Below are 21,401 nucleotides of genomic sequence, written 5' to 3'. Positions count from 1 at the left end.
CAAAGGCTACACCCAGAAGAGTTGTTCTGCCACGATGACTGCGGAGAGATTCGCAGGTGTAGGAGCCATGGGGTTATATGAGCTCTCAGCTCAAGGTCTTTCAACTCTTTCATAGCGTATAAACCCGGGTGTTTTACACTGGCAGTCAGGCATGTCTGCAGCAGACACTGAGTATTTACTCTCAAAGACTACAAAAAACCAGTCAATTAAATGCAGAGATAGGAAGAGCTCTGAAGTCAAGAGATCCAAGGCTGGCCATATGGTTTTGTATGCGAACATCTCCCGTGTTCAGCAAACAGTTCAGCCTGCTTGAGTTGTGTTCCTCGCATCACTGCTAAACTTGTGAATTCTGTTATTAAGAACAAAACAGATCAACAAGAGAAAAGCGGATAGCTTGCAATAGATGGCAAATGTAGATGGTTCTAATCTGACACCTTCAGTAAGTAAATACAACCTGGCAAGTATTTGTCATTGAAAAACTGCCCAAGAGGGTTTCCTTTGCAGAACTGGGTTATCTGTAACTCACTGATTGGTAAGAGCTATAAAAGGAGCGGATATAATAGCTCCAGGGTGCACGTAGTGCTGTCCTGCCGTAACACGTACAGTTGCTCAGTTGGGGAAGCAGAGCAGCTTGAAGGACCAGCGATGTTCTTCCTCCGCAGGTGAGCTCCCCTAACTCAGACCTCCACAATAATGACAGCAGAAGAACTTTAAAACACCAGCATGGGGGAAAAAAAAAAGAAAAAGTCTTACCAGACATAGGATTCTTTCATACGGGTGGATGTGTGTTGTGAAACATCTTTTGTTATACTATATGATTTGTAAACTTGGAACCTGACCTAGTGAAAATATTGAGATCAAAGGGAAGGCTGACTTTGATTTCAACAGCCTTTGGAACAGACCATTAGCTGATACTAATCTATCTGTGCGTTTGTATTTGGTTAGTGTCAAATCATCACTTCAGTAGTCAGAAAGGTTTTTTTCCTTGGAGCTTTCTGTTTTCATTTTCTTCAATGTTTTTCACTGTATTGGAGAGTTCGTGAGAAAGGCTGCCTTGGCAGCTCAGCCGGCAAGGGGATGATGTGAAGGCCGTTGTCTCATTCGATGCATATCTTGTGTTAGGTTTGGAGTTCTTGATGCTCTGGTTGTTTCTGGATGAGTTGCCATCGCAGCAAGGTGGATGCTCAAAAGCTGCGACCTCAGTGGTTCCATGCAGATGACACGTCCCATAGCTTATATGTTGTGTAAAACCTCATTGATCCGCACCTCTTGCAAAAATCTTTTCCTTTTTCCTGCACCATTAGTCTGTGTTTAGGATTAACTAGAAAAATATTTGAATGGCCTTCCTGTTATTTCTAGATGTCAGTTTTTGATGGAACTGGCCAGTTCAAGAAATGCACGTGCTTAAACCCAGAAGCCTGTAAAACCAAATGCTGCTGAAAGTTTGCAAGCTTTAAAGAACAAAGTTTGATTTGGAAAGAGTTTTGACAGAGATGTAGTTGAACTGGTTCTTGCCTGGACAAAAAAAAACATTCCTGTGGTGCAGATTTCATGTGGAAAGCGATGAACGTACCTGAGGGGCCTGGCCCCAGAGCGGCACTGGTTCTCACAGGGTGCTGAGCTGCTCACATCCGAAAAGTGTTTCCTTGCTGCTTTTTGGCCAAGTCATATTCTAACACTGAGATTTGCTGGTTAAGGCAGATTTAAGCCAAAAACATCTACCTGAGAACTTGTGCCAGATTTGGTGACAAATAACTCTGGCCAAAACCAAAAATTGTAGAAAAGCCTAAATGTTCCATTTGGAAGTGAAATATTCCAAATCTTCGTTTCACAAAGGTTTTTAATCATTAAATTTACTTCCGTTTATGTTTTTTTTTTTTTTTAAACAAAAACATTTCAGGTTGGGCAAAATTACCCAAAATCATTTTTCTTTCCGGTTTTTCATTTCAGAGCAGCTCAGATACAATTATCTGAGAAAGGATTTGTTTAATACGCTGAAACAGATCTCCTATTCTCACGGCTCTCTTTTGTGTCACAGATGGGCCATAATAACCCATCTTCCAGGTAAACATCTGTAATTCACATCAGCGTTAACAAAGTCAGGAAGTTCTTGCCGTCTCTGACTAGCCCTTCCATTTCTCAGTAATTTTTCCTGTCTGCAAAGAAGTTACTAGCCTCAGAATTGCACTATTTATCCTTTTTAGTTATTGGTAGGAACATGATGGTCGTGGCACAAAGACCAGGACGCAAACCTCTGGGGACAGTCTGGGATCTCAGGACATCTCCCCGAGGCCAGGCAGAGGCGTTTTGGTGGGATGCAGCAGTGAGCTCAGTTTGTGTTGAGTTTGCAGCAGTTCAGTGCCAAGTGGAGCTCAGGAAAGCCTTCAAGTTAGCATTATTCATGAGTTCTACATTCACAAAAAGGAGAGAGAAGTGTGTGGCAGGCTGTAAGACTCGACCGACCATTTTAATAATCTGTTCTGACATTGTGAATACAACGTCCTAGTCTTTCACCCGGGGTGCTGCTGCCGTGCTGAACAACTGACTCGCTGTTGAGCTCCAGTTTGGGGTTTTTTTTGCATCATCTTGGTCAAAATACTGCATGTACTGGAGCATTTACAGGAGCTTTTTGATAAGCTTTCCTAGTGATCAATTAACTCCCAAAATCACTGCAATTTATTGCTCCTTTGTAGTTTTCTGACTGCTGCTTCCCGGATCTCTGGGCGCAGTGATTTGTTGTCTCACAGGCCTGCTGGTGTCTAACAGCATCTCTTGGCACGGGTAATGAGGCTGCCGTTAGGAAGAAGGAACAGCCGTGACATTTTAAGCAACGCATACTCCTGGCTCAGTCCTGCACTGGGACAGCTCGTGCCTGCGACTGACACCTCTCCAGGCACGGGCTCCTCCCTGGCTGGATGCACTTCCTTGGGGCACTCTCCTGGAGCTGTGGTGACGCACAGCAGGGCACTTCAGACCTTGGATTCACGAGTGGTTCTGGCCCTGGGTCACTGAGGTCCAGCCCTGGACAAGGAAGGAGAAAAATGTAATCAGGGCAAAATGGATTTGGCTCCCTCCCAAAGCCACTCACAGCTGCCCAGCTGATGGATCCTGAACGGCATCTCACAGGTCCCCGGGGCCCGCAGCTCTGGTTGGCCATGAGCACGTGCTCCGTGAGGACCTTCAATACAGCGATGGAGGAGAGTCTTTACAGGGGCTATAGCTGGGGCGTTTCTCTTGCACTCCTCAAAAACTCTGGTGGACTCCTGGTCTGTCTGGTGGCCTTTTTTAGCTCATTTAATTTCTGCCTCCATCGGCAGAATGAGGGCAAGGTCGCTCGCCCCTTGGTTAGCCAGGACCATGGGTTGACACAGCCATGATGCTCTCCCAGACCTCTGGTCTCAGCTGGACCTGGCTTTGGGATTCAGTCTAAACCAGTTTTTCCCATTGACATAAATAGTACTGGAGCCATCCGCTAACGAGGAACCCAAGGAGCTTGACTGATCACTAACCTGAACTTTGCACAAGTGTCAGAGGATTACATATGTATATTTTTATGACAGACTGCTCGGCATCGACTGGGAGGTGGGTAGCGCTGGTTATCCAAGCCTGATGTCTCCCTGCAGCGGCGGCCGACCCACCTGGGGAAATCCCCCATCGCTCGGTGGTTTGGGAAGTCACATCTGGAGTTTTGTTACGTACTAAATCAAGGCCGTGGCAGGTGTGTAAAGCTGAGATTTCAGAGCCATTAGGACAGCTAATATATGTGGCAGTTGTTTATTCAAAGGAGCAACTGCTGAAATGGGGTTTGGAATGATTTGTTTTGTTTTTTAAATCCCTTTCTCTGAATTCATGTGATGTTTGCGCAGCTACGAGGGAATAACTGAGTAGAATTTCCTGAGATATGTCTTCTTGCTGCAGAAAAGTGGCTCTGCAAATTCCTCCCTGAAGGCAGAAACCCTCCGGGTTTCTCCCCAAAGCACTGTGCTGTGCCTGTCAGGTCGCTCCTCCGTGCTCTGCAAGACTGCCCAGGAAGGGGATGCAAAGGGATTGGGATATTTTGAGGCAGAAGTTGGGTAATTCATTTCCTTCAGCATTTTTTTGCTGGGCCAGACCTCAGCCACGCTCCCGTCTCCGTTCCCTAACGCCACCTTAGTTATTCTGTGTGCTTCTGTAATGACAAGAGCATTTTCACAGTTGCTTTAAAAGCTGAGCTGGCCAAGATCAAGTCCTAAAGGCTGAGCATCCTCTCTAGAAGACGCCTCAACTCATTTGGCAGTTGTTTGTCTTCAAGGAACACAAGTTGGGGACGAGAGAGATTCTGGAGATTGTTCTAATGAGATTTCACATCTGAGGATTTGCCTGGCAGCTGCCTGAAGGCATCTGCTTTTCTGGCAGGCCATACTTAATGGCATTTACTGTGCTCTCCTTTTAAGAAGAAACAACTGAGTGGCACAAATGAGCCACATTTCTGCTTTCCAGAGTCTGGCCCTGTCTTTGTGTCAGCCACGTTGTAGAAACCATGACAAGCTCTTGGCTTCACCAGTATGGTCCTCACAAACCTGGTGAGTGAACGTCACTGCAAAGACAAGTGCAGCCTTGAAATCAGAAGGCAAGCTAGCAATAGTGGAATTTAGTGATCTTGGGGGCTCTTCTCCATCGCCCCAACTTGTCTTTCCTTCCTTAGCAATAGCAGCCGCTCCTGTAGGATTGCTTTGCTGCCTCTGTTTCCTCTGCTGCCTTAATGTGCAAAATCCGCAGAGGATGAACCACTGTCAATGCTAAGCTGGTATGACAGTGGTTAAGAAGAAAACTCTTTTATTTCTACAACTGGTAGATATGGTGCAAAAACTATTGCTGGGTGACGTCCTCAGAGCAGGCAGATGTTATATTGACCAAGGTATTCGTCTGAATAGGTCTGTGCTGGAAATCATCCGTGTGATCGCCCCTCACTAGTGATGTGCAGAAGGGAGGTGGGAGCGTGGGCGTCTGGGATGGGCTGGTCAGAAATGTCCTCTCTGTAATAGCTTGCGCTTCTATGACATGCTCGACTCTCACTCAGCAGGTATTAACTAACTGAATGTTAGAAAATGCAAGCGGTAAAGACCACTACCCCTATTCTAAATTGAAGCCATAAAAGTGAACTGAAGCCCACATCAGCCAGTTCCAGACACAGAAATTCCCTGTCCTCATTTTTGTACTAGCCTCAGGAATACCATTCACTATGTGAAAGTGTGTGATTATTTCTGGAAAGAAAAGCTATTGAAGACTTAGTGCCAGTGTTGGCATCATTACAAATGCAGAAAGGAAACTGTCAAATAACTGGTTGTGTTTTCAGATGTACCACATGTGACTGGGGCCGTGTTAGAAAACATGATCCATCCCATGTAAATCATGAACCGTTGAACAAAAGTCCTATTTGTAAATTTGAATATTGGCAGCCAGCTTTCGAAACTCTCAATTTTGAAAATAGTTCTGTGATGCTTTGAGCAAGCACAGAAACGCAGTGGGACTCAGCCAGGTTCTCTGGACCTTGCCAAGTTTCTACTCAAACCCTCTCTGCCTGCATAAACTAGGAGAAAAACTGGACTAAGACCCCCAAATTTGGCTTGACACACAAATGAAGCAAAACCTGGCTCCCGAGAAATTTATTCCAAACAATGTAATTTGTCAGACTGACTGTATACTGTAATTCTACTGGTTACTCAATCACTTTTGTTAATTATTCCTGTTGATTTGCTCCTCTTGAGAACACACAGAAAAAGAGAAACTCCACAACTGAATTGAATGTCAGTTTTTATTATACAGGTTTTGAAAACCCTATAACCCATTAGGCCTCTTTATTTGCATGCAAACATCCAGAGGCATGAAGAGAAAAGCAAAAAGGTTCTTAAGGCTTCAAGCCAGAATACCGGCTCCTGAGATAGCAGGACATCTAAGGAAACTGTATTTTTACTAAGTGATCTGAGAGAATAGTCCACTCAAGTAGCAAATCAGAACGTTAAAAGAAATTTTCTTAGACACACCTATTTGTTACAGCTCAGATGTTTTATGAAAGTGAAACGCATAAGTTTCAACAAAATCCTTGCCTAGAAGTTTGTTGGAAAGATGGTCACGAGCAGCTTGGACAATTACTTTGTCCAACTCAGCCCTTCCCGGGCAGAAATGCTGGGCTATAATGAATGTGTGGGATGTGGGTCCTGAGCCTGCACCATGTAGGATGTGGCTCCTGGACCTGCACCACCACCTGAGCGGTGGTGTGAGTGCTGCTCTCACAGCCTCTGCAAATTGAAAACCTCAAGTTTGATTCAAACGCAGCTATTTCACCACCCACCTGCCATTGCACGCATATGAGAAAGGTTTGGGTTTACTCCAGAAAGAAACAAAAACGAATTTCTATTCTTCAAGAAGTTGTCATGCTCTGGGCAGAGCTACTCACCAAAAGGGAGATTAATATGGGCAAGCCAGCACTGAGCCATGAAAGCGTCACGTCCCCATCTCCCAGGATAGAAGGGATCCTTCCCGAACATTTGACGACTTTCTAAAAATACAACTAAAGTAGAGATCATAGCTTTTGTAAGAGAGGCTTATGATTGTGGGTTAAGATTTCAGCGTGAAAGGTGTGAGAATGCTGGGTCCTCACCCAGATTGGACCTTGCGTGTGAACTTAAGCAAGTTGCTTTATCTCAACATGCTGGTATTTGTGCAGGATGCATGGGACTCTTGAAGGGTGCTAAAATTAGCTATTTATATGCAAGACCCATTTATTCCAGACTCTGAAGAGTCTAACTTTGGAGATTTTTATTGGGAGATTTAAAATAAGTGGGCATGTATTTTTAATTTAGAGTGTTGAGGAACACAAGGAAAAGTGATAAAGGCAGGCAAAAAGAAAAAAGATAGAGCAGGAAAATTAAGCTATTCACCTATTCCAATAAAAGAAAACATGAATCCAGAAAGCAGCATGGCATGAACTTCAGCCATGAGTGGCTTATTTCCAAAATCCTCCTAGTAGCACCCGGGGCTCCAGTGACACTTGCTGAAAGAGGCCAGTTTTCTCCAGTGCGTGGTAGGGCTGGGCTTGAAACCCCGAGTACCAGGGGATTTGTTCCCTTCAGTCATTATTTCTGTTGTTTCTCTGGTTTTGAGTTTATGTAGGACAGATTGGAGAGCTCTTGATTAACTGAGTAATTAAAAATCAACCTTGAAATATCTTAAGCTGACTTGAGGGGCTTTTTATTTACCAACCTGCTTAAACAGATCATTGAGCAAGTTATCTACTATAAGTTTTTTACCCCTTCCTCTGGATATATTGCTATGGTCAAAGGCAGGATGCAGGACTACACGAACCCATGATTTGTTCTCACCTGGTAATGCCTCTACCTCCAGATAACAAAGCATGCATTCATTTTATATTATAGCAATTCTTTTTATTGTCAGACTTTGATTTTGCCAGGATAAATATTTCTTTCCTGGTAAACCTGCCAAGACCTGGAGGCATGTGTGCTTTTATGTTTTTGCGCGTGTGCAATATGCAGTGAAGTATGTTTGTGTAATAAACGTGGGTTATATTCTACTACTGCGGTGAAAGTGGAAACGATAGCACCAGCAAGCCAGCCAGAATGCCACTTCTCAGCCGTTTTCAGTGCCAGCCTTCCTCTCACAGGTGGGTAAGGGTTTAGCTGATGTTATGAAGTCCTACAAAGCATGGAGAAACCAGCCCCAAGAAAGCCCCAGTAACCATTTTGAGATAAAACTGAGTTGAGTAACTGAGCTTTTCATCCGACATGAAAAGCCCAGAAGCTACATTTGAGACAAAAGCAAAAGTTTAACAAGTTACATTGATCAAAGAGTTTTCAACGGAACATTCAATTATATCTGCAACACCTAAATGGAAGGGTTGTTCTTTTATTTATTTATTTAGCGATAAAGAGGGTTATTAGGTCTTGTTATCTCCCTTCGCTTTAATGCATTCTGCTGAAATGCTCAGCAAAAAAAGTGTGCTTTGTGAACAACAAAGTGACAAGTGAAAAAGAAAGATTAAAATTAGTTAAAGGATAAAAAAAGAGCATATACGTTACAGTCAAAATCTCCTGGTGTAAGCATTGATGCATTCAAATGTAGAGAACAGATCTTGATTATGATGCAACTCCGCCTTGCTGCTCCAAGGGCCTGGCTGTGATCTTTCTGCAGACAACTGAAATGGCTTCAGAGCTCTGAATTTGGAAAAAAAACCCAGACCATGTAAAAAGAGCTTACTGCTTCTGGATTCATCACGTGCATCGGATGAAAAACGAGAAGGCTGCGCATGCTGGAACAAAATTGGCAGGGGGAAACCGGGAATCGTAGACTTGGGAAGCTGAGATTTTGCTAGCAGGGGAAGATGCTGTATCCAGATGCCAGGTTATGGTTTAGGGTTACTGAGCACTTGTGGTGAGAAGGCTCTCAAGTTTTACAGCCCTTGGTCATAGTCCTTTTCCTGCCTCCAACCATATCTTTTTTCCTTGGACTCATCTTATTAATCACATTTTTTTACTCTTAGAGCCTGATGCAAAGCCCAGTGAAATCAATGGAAAATTTTCTGTTGACTTAGCTGATCTGTGGTTTAGGCCCCAATAAGCTCTTAGTCTTTGAGTTAGACGATGCTTGCATATTTTGCTAGCATAAACGTGAAGGAAACTGCTTCCTTAAATTGATGTATGAATGTTAAATTTGTTCTGAGATTTGTCTCCTTCCTTTGAAGCCTGAAAAGAAAAAGAAAAGAAAAAAATCCTCTTACTCCAAAACAGATAGCTTATATTGTGCTTTGCAGACCCAAGTCTTCTCATACAGCAGAGTTTGTGTCGGTGTGGTGTAGTACAAGCGCACATAGCACCCATGGTATTTCCATAGCTGTTTTCTACCAGCCCTGTGGTTTTCTTTCCTGGAGGCTGAAATCCAGGATGGAAATGGCACCCCTTGGTGCTGCTCCTCTACCACTGCCAGCGGTGCAGAAGCATCCAAGACGTCAACAGAACCTCTCCTGCTATGTGACAAGATGAAGCGTCCCACAGGGTATAAACCCTGGCTTGCTCTTATTTATGGTGCTAGAAGAGGACAGCAGGTTCCTCGTCATGAAGTGTTCCTCCGAAGCCCCACCATGTTTCAAGGAGCAGGAGAGCGCTCCCCATGCCGCACGGACCTCTCCTTGAGAGAACACTGCACCTTGCAAGAGGACAAACTCTCATGGCTTGGACTGTCCTCCAGTTCACTGGAGGCCATGGCAGGTGGAAATACCGCCTGCAGACCATGCATATGAACAGCAAGGGGTCCGTTGTCATCAGCATGAGCTGGGGAGAAGACAACGTTGAGGAAACGGGAATAATGGTTGTGTAACAGGGAAAAAGTGCTGCTCTCTGCAGTGATAGTTACATCTGATTTAGCTTCTGAAAGAAGAAGGAGAAGCCAGGAAGACATTAAACCTCTTATCATCCTGACGGAGCGAAATTGGAAAAAAAAAAAACCCCACGTTTATTTGGCAGCAAATGGGCTTATTAACTTCTAAAATGGTGTGTGTTTGAATGTGATAGGGAAAGCAGCATTCATCAGAGTGTTCACTGCATCAAAAGACGAATTAATCCTTTGAAGAAACCTAGCTTTTAAAAATCTCCCCCGTTAAACAATCTATCAGGAGACGGGCTGAGCTGCAGAGCTGGGAGCTGGTCCCTGTGCCGCAGAAGGACCTACGGGTGACACAGGCCCAGGTACGGCTGCTCCGGTGCGAGGGTTAGCTGGCTGAGCCTTACAAAACTACGATGCAGGAGCTACTTTTAGGTTATGTTTTCCCTTCCAGCTCTATCTTAACTCTTCCCCCACCATAGCACCCACAGGGCTTATGGAGTAGAGTCTCGCTGAGGTGGCACAAGGGATTTTGGTGGCTTCCTCCCTCTGGCCCCACCACCCCCAGCATCATATCATTACGGTCCCACCAGGCTCCTCATGGCTCTGCTGCCCTCTCCCATCGGCAGCTGGTTGCAAATCACTGTTGGTGACTTTGTAAATATTCTTGGAAAAACTTCAGTGAGCCACGTGTGTTGCAAAAGGATCTCTATTTCCTCTCCTAATAATGCTCCGCGAGAGGAATATAATTTTCTGTCATGGAAACCGGTGTTCTGGGTTTCAGGGTTTTTTTAGCTAGGATGCTCTGGTTTTCCAATCTGCTGCTTCCTGTGAGAAGCCTTCTCCCCTCCAGAGCGCTCCTCTGAAAGGCAGCCTTTGAGCCGCAGCGGCATTACACCCCGTTTCACACTAAAAATGAAATACGTGAGCAGCGTCTCTCCAGATGGGAAAGTAACATCACGTATTGTGTTAACGGGAACGATGCAGAAACAGGAGATTTTGCTACCTACTTTCTCTCGCCTCCTGGGGAGCACATAGATACTTAAGGCATCTTTCTATGCACCTATTGATCTCCTCAGATACCTCAACATCTGCACTTCATCTAACACAGAGCAATAACTGATAATGCTAAAATCTCAGCCCCACATTGAGCTCATGCAACCACTCCTTCGCTGGCAGGTAGACCAGGCAAACACGTGTGAGGCACTGGGGTATCTCCAAAGCGTATCGGATTTGCTGCGATTCCTGGTTGTTTCAGGTTATTTCCCTTTTCTGTGCCGCTTTTCCCTCTTCTACATTTTGTTTAGATGGGTTTTAAGATTTCTGAGGTGAGCGCTGACTCTGTTGTGCTGATTCATATCAAAGTGAGTGCTGGTGAAAATAAAGGCATCTAAATATTTGCTAGCTCTGAGCCAGGGTATTCGAGCTTCTGGCTTTTCACGGCAGCGTATGCTGCTTCTGCGTATTCGTACAACCTGCAGTACGGTGGGACCCGAGCGTGGCAGACATCTCGAGGTGCTCCTGTAATACAAATGAATACATCCAGTGGCAGCAAAGGAGCCCTGAGCATGCTGCTTTTTACTAGTATTTCACCCCTAGGAGCCAGATCTTTGCAATTTAGTAATTCCTTGGCGGAAGGAAAAAAAAGCCATCCAGAAGAGCTCTGTTGGTCATTTTAAGACGCATTTGTTGCGTGGCTGGTGAATGAGGGTGGGCTGAGAGGAAGGAGCAGCAGTTGCGTCTCATCCAGACCATGTCCCAACCCCCCCGCTGCGGTGAGGCTGGGCTGCGTGGAAGGAGGACCGAGGTGCTGAGGACGGGCTGCCGAGCCAGCTCAGCTCATGCATGAGCTCACTCCCCAGTTGCCCCAAACCACCTCCATGCTGGCTCGTGCTCTCTCCAGTCCAGAGCGAGCGGTTTGCAGGTCCAGGCAGGGATGGGCTCCTGCTCTCAGCTGCCGCATGTGGAGCTCTTAAAAATTCAAATAACCCCAATGCTTGAAAGAGGAAACTTTTTCAGGTGATGGAGCAGATGTAGTCAAAGGTATTGGGCAGCAAGATGTCATCGCTGGCTACTGCTGCACGGCGCGGGAGGTAGAGGAGAAATGCCCCAAAGCCTTTGGTGATGCTGGGATACCCCACCGAGGCAATGCTGTGCCCAAGGCAGTCGGGAGCAGCCTCCTCTGCCGCGACAGCCACAGAGCAACCTGTTATAGCTCAGGGTGTCCTAGCCCCTTATTTGGCTCTACCTGATATTTGTCTGTAATTAGCGCTCAGGTTTCCGATGATGAATAAGCAGCTGTTTCTCCAAAGGGCCGGCAATGAGGATAGAGATGCTTCTGGTTTGTTTTTTCAACCCCAGCTCTAAAAGCTTGGCAGGATGAAAATATTAATCGTTCGTCAGCTAAGCTTCCCTTTGGGTTGGAGGACAGGCAATGACTGCTATTCCCATTTTACACATATGTGGACAGGAGGCACAGGAAAGAGGAAAGGCAGAATTACATCCCGATCCCATGAATTCCAGGCTTCAACTTCCAGACAGCTTTGCTGTGCATGGATAACAGGATAAGACCACCCTTTTAGAAGAACTGCTGGGAGAAACAGATTTATAGGTTCTCTTACGATAAGATTGCCAACACGTTAAATCAGTTTTCCTCCTTTTGGGGGGAGGCTGTTACAAAAAAAGAGGGCAAATCTGAAGCATGTGCCCCTCCCCTATCTCCCTATTACTATGCTTGGGGATCTCACGGGAACAAAACCCCGGAGTTAGCATTTCTAGCCTGAAAAGCCTTGCAGCAAGCCCCCGTCCTGGCAGTGCCAGGGGAGATTAGGACCCTGTGTCTTTCCCGGGCACGCACGCACTTCTGCAGGCGCTCGGCAAAGTGTCTGGTTTCTGGGGTTTGAAATATTTTTTCCCCCGCTGCCAAGGAAGGGAAGAAAACAGCCCTTTGAAGAGGCTCTGAAACCCAAGTAGAGTGAGCTGGGGAACATTTACTTTAAAGTACAATAATGTTTAGGTTACAGACCCTAATCCCCGAGCCCTGTCCCAGCAGGGTGTCTCAGGGAAAGGGGCTTTCGGAGCGGGGCCGGTTGCAAGTGTGACGCATGTGAAGGGCTCCCAGGGAAACGCTCTCACATTTTTTCGTACAAAGATATTTAAAAAAGCAAGAGAGAGATGGCCCGGGTGGGAAATACATCCTAACAGATGTGTAATATCATTAAAGCTGACTCTAATATAATCTAAGCCGCAGTTTGGTGTATTAATGCTTTGTTTATCTTTAAGCACAGATGGATATTTTTATTAGCATTACTTTGTTGATGCAGCTTCTAGAAAGGTTAGTCCGGAGGGCAGATGTCTGTGTTATGAGAGAGTGTTCATGCTGGGGCAACTAATCAGAAAGGTGCAGCTTTTCCATGAAATTTCAATTAGAAAATTAAACCTTGTAAGTGCAGGCAGCCAGGATCTGCTGTTTAGTCCACATGGCCAATTAGGATGGGTCACAAAAGTCCTTCCTTCCCGAACCCATCCTTCGGGCTGGGTGTCTCGGCCATCCTTGTGCTCTCCTGGGATTAACTCTGTCCGCAACAGTGGTGTGAGAGGGGGGCTGGTGGTGAAACGGGGTGCTGTGGGTGCTGGCGAGCCGGGGGAGGGCAGGGGGTGCTGGCGGCAGGATGGGTGTCTGGTCTCTTGGCTGGTTTCCTTATTGGGACCCGTGATTTTAGGGATGAGCACGGCTCTGCCGATGAACACAGAGGCAGCCGGGGTGTGATGGGGCTGGGACTGCACAGCCACAAAGGGGCTTGGTTGAATGTTCACGCTGCAAAGAGTCAGTCAAACTGCTCTTAAATATAGGGCAAACTGGCTTTCTGCATCCACTTGTCTCTCCCTGAAGCAGACTTCAAAATAAAACGCGCTGAAGACACTTGTATTAGATCCAGACCCAGATTTCTTGCTTGTGATAGAGTCCAGACCCATTACAGTCAATTGGAGGCTGCTCATTAAATTAGATCCTCAAGTGGGAGCCAGTACCAGTTTCCTCAGAGATTTCACCGTCCCTGTCTGAAAGGATAACGCCTGCCAGCCCCACGTGTTCCCCACGCTGCCCCGCAGAGCACTTGGGTGATGGAGGAGCACGAGCCTGATTTCGGCTACTCTTAGTGTGGCTTTCTCCTCTGCAGGGCCCCTGGGGTCTGGGAAATGCCGTAGCAATACCCCATCTTCCCCTGTAAACTGGGATAGGAGGCAGCAACTCAGTCCCAGGGGAGGGAAGAAGCTCTGGTTGTGTCATTCCGTTGGCTGAAGGAAAAGGCAGAAATCTCCCAGTCTCAAAAGGTTTCCCAGAGTTTCCATTTTCTTTCACTGAGCAGAGGGAGAAAGCAGTGAGGCCTCGAGGCAGGACAGCTCCGAAGGGAACTCCTGCTTTCTTTAACCTGTTAAAGGGGTTTTGAAATTTTCCCCATCTGAGGTCCTGCTTTAGCTCAGGAGGTATCAGAGCAACCCCTTGTAGCTGAGGGGGAAGTCGACTGCACCATCCTGGCCAGCTACAAATCCCTCAGGCGACCGAGCAGTGAAGTTGTGTCCGGGCTGAGCTAGAGAAGAAAAGGCACAAACCCCACGAGCACACCGACAACTAAGCAAACAAGCAATGGTGTCTGGGTCTCAAGAAGAAATTCTTGCCCCCCGCAATGCAGCTGCATCACAGACCGCCCAGCTGACCGAGGCTCCCCCAAATCACCCAGTACCGGAGCAAGGTCAGGCACTTGCCTCTCCTTGCTCCCGGCTTCACTGCAACAGGACCCGCTTTGGAAAAGCAGCTTGTTCCTCAGAGAATATAATAATTGTGGGACTGCAGCCATGAGATCCATCATCCACAGATCTAAAGGGAGGAAGGGATAAAAGTGTCCTTTTTCTGGGGATTTTCACTTCTCCGGCCTTCCTTCCCCGCAGGTCAGCCCGTCAGTCATCCAACTCTCCCACTGCAATTCCCAAGAAGCAAAATTTCAAACAAAGGGGATGCTCGGGCATCCTAACTCCAGGGCCAGTGACTTTCTGCACAGCCCAGTGCTCGGCAGGGCATAACGGGGTGGGGGAACCAGTGATGGGGTGCCCCGGTCACTGCACCGCGACGAGGGAACCCTGCCCGGAGTCCCCCCTCTTTGGCAGCACAAATAGTGAGAAAGAGGAAAGAAGTGCAATGGTCTCTAAAGAGGTAGAGGCCATAGGAGAATTCTCATTTAAACTATTACAGAGGTGCTGTCGTGACTCCATAGCCCGGTTAGTGTTTGACTTTGGGGATTAAAGCATTTGATTATCCATGGAGAGCACAGCACATCTCCGTCAACTGCACATCATCGGTGAGAGCTCAAACGGAGCTGAGATTCGCAATTAAGTCTGTTACTTTGTTTCTAAGTTAAAGTTAATTGAAAATGCCCCTTAAAGATAAGGCTGACTTGAGCAAGATTCTTGATTTACATCCTGTCAGCAGGTTATTGCCCTGATCCAAAAACCACAGGAAAAATGGAAAAAGCCAGCAGACAGTGGAGGTTATGAAAAAGAAGAGGAAAAAATGTGGAGGGGGAACCTATAGTCCTGCCCTGTAAGAAGGTGGTCTTACAGCACGCCGTGTACAACTGGTTTGGCTGATTCGCAGACAACCTCAATTCAGAGGAGACAAGATGTGAAGATCTAGGTTTTCCCCTCTCACTTAAAATTTTATTCTAATCTCTCTCATTTAACTGGTTTATTAGCAGCATAGAGACTGCTTTTCAGGAATCACCCTATGAAAGGCAGAGGCAGGCTTGTTTTTTCAGTATCTCATTAAACTGAGCATATTTCCTCATAGCTTTTCCTATCTTTGTACGATCTATAAGGTAGAGTTAGCACCTTTCCTTAGTAGGGTGCTTCGGTTTGGGTTTTTTTCTTTCTCTTTCATAGCTACCTCAAAGCAGGCTGGCTTGGTTTCTAAAGTCCCAGATTCCTCCCCTTCCCAAAATCCTCTGAAAAGACTGGTGGTTAAGTGGAGGCAGCTGTTTGGGTTATTTTCTTTCACCCATGTGAATATTCACAGCATCACAATCCCTTTTACAGAAAAAACAGAGCAATTTTAAACACATACAGAAGCTACAAATAGAAGTACGTTCCTGCTTTCTTATCATAACTTTCTCTTTCTTCACTGTTTGTGACTAAATAAGACTGATTTTGAATATGTGGTCCAAAATCAGTGGCTGAAATCCCCATTTGGAGTAAAATAAAGAATCTGGCTCTCTAGTCCTGGCGTTTCTGGCTAGATATGAACCAGATATAATGAACGCAGAACTGCCCACCCAAGCCTGCAACAGCCTGGACCCACAGCTCACGGAAAAGTTGAACGCCTCATTCATTTCAACTCTGAAGCCTAAGGATGATATTTTAAGGAAGAATTTCACAGATAATCAGCATTAGTTTGATACATTGCCAACTGAAAGTAAGTATTTGTGGACTGATGGGGGGAGAAGTGACAGAGTGCTGAACGCACTGGAAGATCCCACCTTTACACGTCAACCTTGGAGCAAAGCTAATTCGGCATGTGCAGGGTATCGCTGTAACGCAAAGGTGCATCCTTCCATTTGGAGGCAAAAGTGTTTATTTTTGGGTGCCTCCACTTCTCCTTCTGTTGATTTCCTACTGAGCACCCCAAGCACGGGCAACCGTCGCTACTTCACCAGAGAAGGCAGTTTCTGTGAAGGCACAGAATTACATTTCCTCCCCCCCCGCCGTCTCCTGCCATTAACAGGTGGCGAATGAAGCTAGCTTCACTCATATGTTTTGCATCAGTTTGCATCATCTACTACAAAGCTCTTACAAATGAATCTGTCAAGCCTAGCTGGCACCTTTCAGGATAAATGATGCAAATCGGGGGCCGTGTGAGGCAGCCTGTGCCCACAACGCCATCCATGAGCGCCTTCGGCTCGAGAAATGTCTTTGCAAACATCTGTTGTAGTTTGAGGAGAGACGGCAGAAAGGGGAGGGGAAAATCCCCAGTAATGGATGTTCTTGAAGTTTTTGGAAGCTCAGTGGGAGAGAGGAAGTGGGGTGGGGAAAATCAATGAGAGAGAGGGAGAATATTTTGCCTGGCAGTCACTCATCACTCAAGCCAGGTGATTATTAATTATCTCTACGCATTGACACAATTTGCTACTTTTCTGGGTAGGTGGGTCCTGCGCTTAGTCATCTTGGCATTTTTAAAGACAAATGAAGAATTACCTGGGATGTAGAGCCAGGAGCGAGAAAGATAAATAACACCAAGAAGCTGATCACTGCCCGTCTGTCATAAAATTTCATTAGTTCTGACAGCCTGTACATAAGCAATGAATGAATGCTAACTACACTTCCTCTCCGTCTGCTTCCATATTTTACTCATAGTGCTTAGCACGAAGAAAGAGCTGGCCAGACAAGCCTTGAGGATGAAAGGAGGTGCTGGACCATTCACAGGATCAGGACGATGCTTGGAACAGGAATACCGAAGGGTTAAGTTTGTTGGAGTTACCTTGCCAAGAGTGTTTTTCATGGGGCACAACTGGAAGAGATAGACTGATCTGTGCAGGTATCCAAGAGGATGGCTTTCCTCGCAGTGCTGCAGGAGAGTGAAGGGGCTGAGAAGACTGTTTATTATCTCAAAGCCAGATCTTTTGCTGGGGTAACACTTCCTCCAGTTTGAAAATATTGCGAAAATAAAGTCAGAGAGAAGGTGATCAGGATCCCAACCATATCCAGGCTTCATGGTGTTGTGTTTCTGTCTCCTTGGTCCGTACAAAAGCAGCTGTTCTGAAGCCCTGACCTGTCTCATCTACATTTCAACTGGAAACTAACAGAGACCTCAAGACTTTACTGAAACATCCATCAGCCCCTGCCATGGGCTATCAGAACCGTTCTTCATTTTGGGGCATATAGGCAGCTGAGACGAGAGAGGGTTCTCCCACCTGCAGCTGTACCCTAGAGCCACTGCTGCCCCTTTCATCTTTTAAGTCCTAAGTACTGAAAATAAATATTATGAGGTCTATAATAATGACATGGAATGGGATGTTTTGATCATATTAATGGCTCAGGCTGTTGCAATACAGGATCACAAATCAATGCTTCCCCAGTGGCTGGCTCAGCCTCCGTGTGCACGTTTAAGCAGATGTGACCTTGATGAGCAGAGATATTGGGGGCTTGAGGCAAGCTTGCAAGACAAATGAATGTGCTCTGGCAGATTTATGAAAAGTTATTCCTCTGTGTAGAAAAGTCTATCTTCTTTCACCTAACTGCTCCTCCAAAAGTGACTCTTTCTGTGTACAAAAGACGAGCAATCTGCAGAGCTAGTGACAATGTCAAGAGGTCCTTAAGGAAAAATGTTTCCATGGGGCTGGAGCAGAGAGGCAGCAAAGTGAAAACAGAGGTGTGATTCATTCAGAACAAGGTGTCCTCATTCATTTATAGCAGTTTGCTCTCCCTGTAAAGGATATCCTGCTTGGACAATGTGGGTACTTTTAATCTGTCCCTGCATCAGAAGAGATCTTGGATCTCCTCCTGTGCAACTGAGACTCTTTCATTTAGTGTCACTTTCCGTCATGCCAAGAAAACCCACAGCAACCAGTAGGGTTGAAAGGGGTGTCTGTAAACACATGTTTACTGAAACTACTGGTAAACCAGCCACTGAGTCATCACCTCCCGCAGCTGTATGTTTCAATTCTTCCTAGTCTCAGGCAATATCATCAGGCTTTCGCTAGTTCCTGATGAAATTGGGGACTAGAAGCCCAAATACTGTGTGTATGTGTGAGGGAGAGAAAGATGGAGATAGAAGGTCTGCTCGGGGCTGGGAAGAAAATGCTTTGCCTCTTTAACCTTCTGAAAAGAAAGAGCTGAAGTAAATCAGTAAATACTAATGAAAGATAGGCCTAAGAACAAGAGGCTTGTTAGCATATTTAAAAACTCGAATTAGCATCACTGCTGCTGGCATGCGGGATGTCCAGGAACCCATCTGGTCCCAAGGGTCTGGAGATACCCTTACCGACTTATGAAGGTCCAAGTGCTGAGGAGGAGGTGTTGTTCTGCTACACCCACCCTGGAGTCCCTACCTCTGGGAGCCTCTTGCAGCTGCATCTCACAACTTCAGAGTCCGCCTTCTGGTTTCCAACCTGGGATGACTTTGGTACATCCTCCTTAAGGTCAGTACTGATGTGGTCTCATAAACATTAAGGGATCATTATGATCATCCAGTCTCATATTCCTAGGCTATAGGACTTCTCTGGACTCATTCCTGTTTGAACCACAACATGGAAAAGCATCCCATCCTGACCTCAAAACTTCCAGTGATGGAAAAATCTACCATAACTTTTGCAAATTCTTCCAATGATTAATTACGGTCACTGCAAGAAATAAAAAAAAAAGTATGCATCTTGTTTTTAGTCTACATTTGTTTAGCTTCAGCTTTCAGGCCATCTGAGGAGAGCATCTATAAATGTATTCGGTTAACTGTGGTTGAGTAGACTTTCCACCGCTACCAGGATGGGGAGGTTGAAACGAATCAACCCTCGCTTGAGAGGCCTAATTAACATGACAGATGGGGTTATAAAAGGTTAAGTTTCTGCAGGAGGAGGTAGCCCTCCTGGAGAGAGAAGCGGAGATTTCCTGGCTTGCAGGACTCTGACACACAGCTTTGGCTGGAGGGCGGCTGGAGTGCGGCCACCATGAAAGAAGGGGTGAGAATTAGCCATCCCAGTGAAGGGACGCAGCGAGGTCTTGTGCTAACGTGCTGCGTGTTAGGAGAGAGAGAAGCGGAGGATTCAGCAAATGGGACAGCCCTTCCCAGGGTGGCTGTGCTCCTAATACGTGGCGAGTCCTGCCTGCAGGGGTAGGAAGGTGTTTATATCTCGGCACGTGAAAGCGGGGCACCTATGGCCAAGAGCGGCCGAAGGACTTGCTCTGCTCCCTGTCCCAGCTGAGCCCTCCCAGGGACACTGAGGGCTTCAGGCAGCACCGGAGAGGGATGCAAGGACACGGGGAGGGTCCGGGCTGCGGTCAGGACTTTCAAATTCATCACACAGATGTGGAAAACTCCCAAGGCTTGTAGACTGGAAATAAGACTGTAAAGAGCTGTACTGACCTTACAAGGCAGGGTGGGAGGACCAGTTTCCCAATGTGCACGGTTTCTGTAGACTCTCAGTGCAAAGCCTTGGTACCTGAGCACTTGCCCATGCTGGGCTGACCCCAACCTCGCTCTGCCAAGGTGGAGTAACAAAGGCAAGAGCAGAAAGAGGACTTCTTTCACTTCATCTTTAATGCAAAACAGCCCTGGGTCCTATGAAAATGCAAGTGTGGATTCTGCCTGAGATGGCTGCATCCAGGTGTTTCACAGCTGCAGCTGAAGGGAAGATCTTCCTAATCACTTCTGTAATTTGTTGACATATATGTTGCCACTGTAAGAAGCAATATCCCTCCTAAATCCTTGTTTTCCCTAGTCTTTACTGTAGTATCTCTGGCTGATGTTAATTCACCCCACCCTTGATTTGAATCCTGGGCAGTTAATTCCCTTGATCTTGTGGAAGACTTCTCCATATGCTAATTCCACCGCGCCATCCTTAAGTGTAAGAAACAGCATGACTCCGACTGCTGCAACATGTAGCCCAGCAAGAGTCAAAACAGGGTAGCACATTAGGTAGGCTAATTTCATGAATCCATTATTTTTGTCTTTAAACAGAAAATATCCCTAATTAACAACTTTTTCTGCTCCTGAAGGACACTTGCTTCCCAGCAGGCTGCAAGTTCATCGAGAGGGGATACTTGCTCCTAAAGACAGAGTCCTTCCTTACGATCACTGTGCCTTGGATTTGTGAAAGTTTGGTTATCAAAACAATCATTTGTCCAGTGTTGAAAAGCTGCGAGGAAAGAAAGAAAAGTCAATACGTTTGACCTCACTTCTGGGAGAGAAACTCCTGGGAGTCATTACAAGTCAACTGTGGAAGAATCAACACACTGATTTTAATGGATGAGTCTGAAACAAATTCTTTCCAAGAGCCAACATTCTTCTGTCCTTCAACCCACACCTGAATGAGAAGAGAACGGAGGTCGTCTTCTACAGCAAAAGTCCTCTGCTTCCTTGGGTACCTGAGGAGAGAGCAGAGGGATAAGTGGAAAACAATTTATCAGACCCGAAGGGAAACGAAGTTTGTCAGGATTTCCTCACTGTTGCAAGAGCAGCAGCAATATATTCAAATGTGGTTGAATGTGACACACTCATTTTTCTCACTTAGGTTGTGGTTCTGGAAAACATCTTGGAAAAGCAGTTCAGTATGTGCTGACGCTTAAACCTGGGTGTGAACCCCATGCCGACTAGTGAAACTCAAGCACGTGCTTACAGATAAGCATGTATACGCTCAAGTGCTGTCCTGATTAGGGCATATGTTTAAGTGGCTCCTTGAGCGGGAGCCTCTGGCTTTGAACAGGCACTCCTATTCTTTGTGTGTTACGCAGAAAGAACTAACTAAATACTTGCTTGTTTTCTATAGCACTGACCAGAACCACCTCAAGCACCAGGGCAGCAGACATAAGCAGGAAAATTGACTCTGATCATCCCTGGGGTCATTTAACTAAAACACACATTTCAGTCGAGCCAAGTGTTCACCAGCGCTTTTCAACTCCCATGGTGTCAAAACAATTAGCAGATCACAGCAGCACCGATTCACTGGTGCTCCAATAAAAGCATCTGGCCAACACATGGAAATCTAACACGAGCACCGAATAAGCTCCTCCACGCACCGTCCGCTGCCTGCAGGACAATGCAGTCTGGATCATTCCTGTATCACTGGATGGGTTATGCGATTCAGCTTAACCTTTTGAAAAGAGATCACTGCAGAATCCCAAATACGTATTGATATTCAAACTGAAATCCGGTAAGGGGCACATAAACCTCCTTTCAACGGATTACCTCTGTTAGAATTGATAAACGAGTTAGTTTTTTTCTAAATCCAAGACCTTCTGTCCACTTGCTGTTAGTTGCACCCTATCCCACC

The 21,401-nt window shown here is 46.1% G+C and overlaps 1 long non-coding RNA gene across 3 annotated transcripts; it reads right to left on the bottom strand.

Moving 5' to 3' along the window:
* Positions 1-10,832: 10,832 nt before the first annotated feature.
* LOC142091172 (uncharacterized) lies at positions 10,833-20,722 on the bottom strand. 3 transcript variants are annotated; one of them, XR_012676724.1, is made up of 4 exons: positions 20,639-20,722; positions 20,366-20,496; positions 19,496-20,267; positions 10,833-10,893 (listed from the first exon to the last, which is right to left on the bottom strand). It is a non-coding gene; the product is annotated as an uncharacterized LOC142091172 (long non-coding RNA). The 3 variants fall into 3 exon arrangements; XR_012676723.1 differs by lacking the exon at positions 20,639-20,722 and having other exon boundaries at positions 20,366-20,615; XR_012676725.1 differs by lacking the exon at positions 20,639-20,722 and having other exon boundaries at positions 20,436-20,615.
* Between the last annotated feature and the right edge of the window lie 679 nt (positions 20,723-21,401).

The sequence above is a fragment of the Calonectris borealis genome, chromosome 20 (assembly GCF_964195595.1).
Source record: "Calonectris borealis chromosome 20, bCalBor7.hap1.2, whole genome shotgun sequence".
NCBI classification, from domain to species: Eukaryota; Metazoa; Chordata; class Aves; order Procellariiformes; family Procellariidae; genus Calonectris; species Calonectris borealis.
The sequence above is the reverse complement of the archived record's forward strand: the minus strand, read 5'-3'. Positions and strand labels throughout refer to the sequence as shown.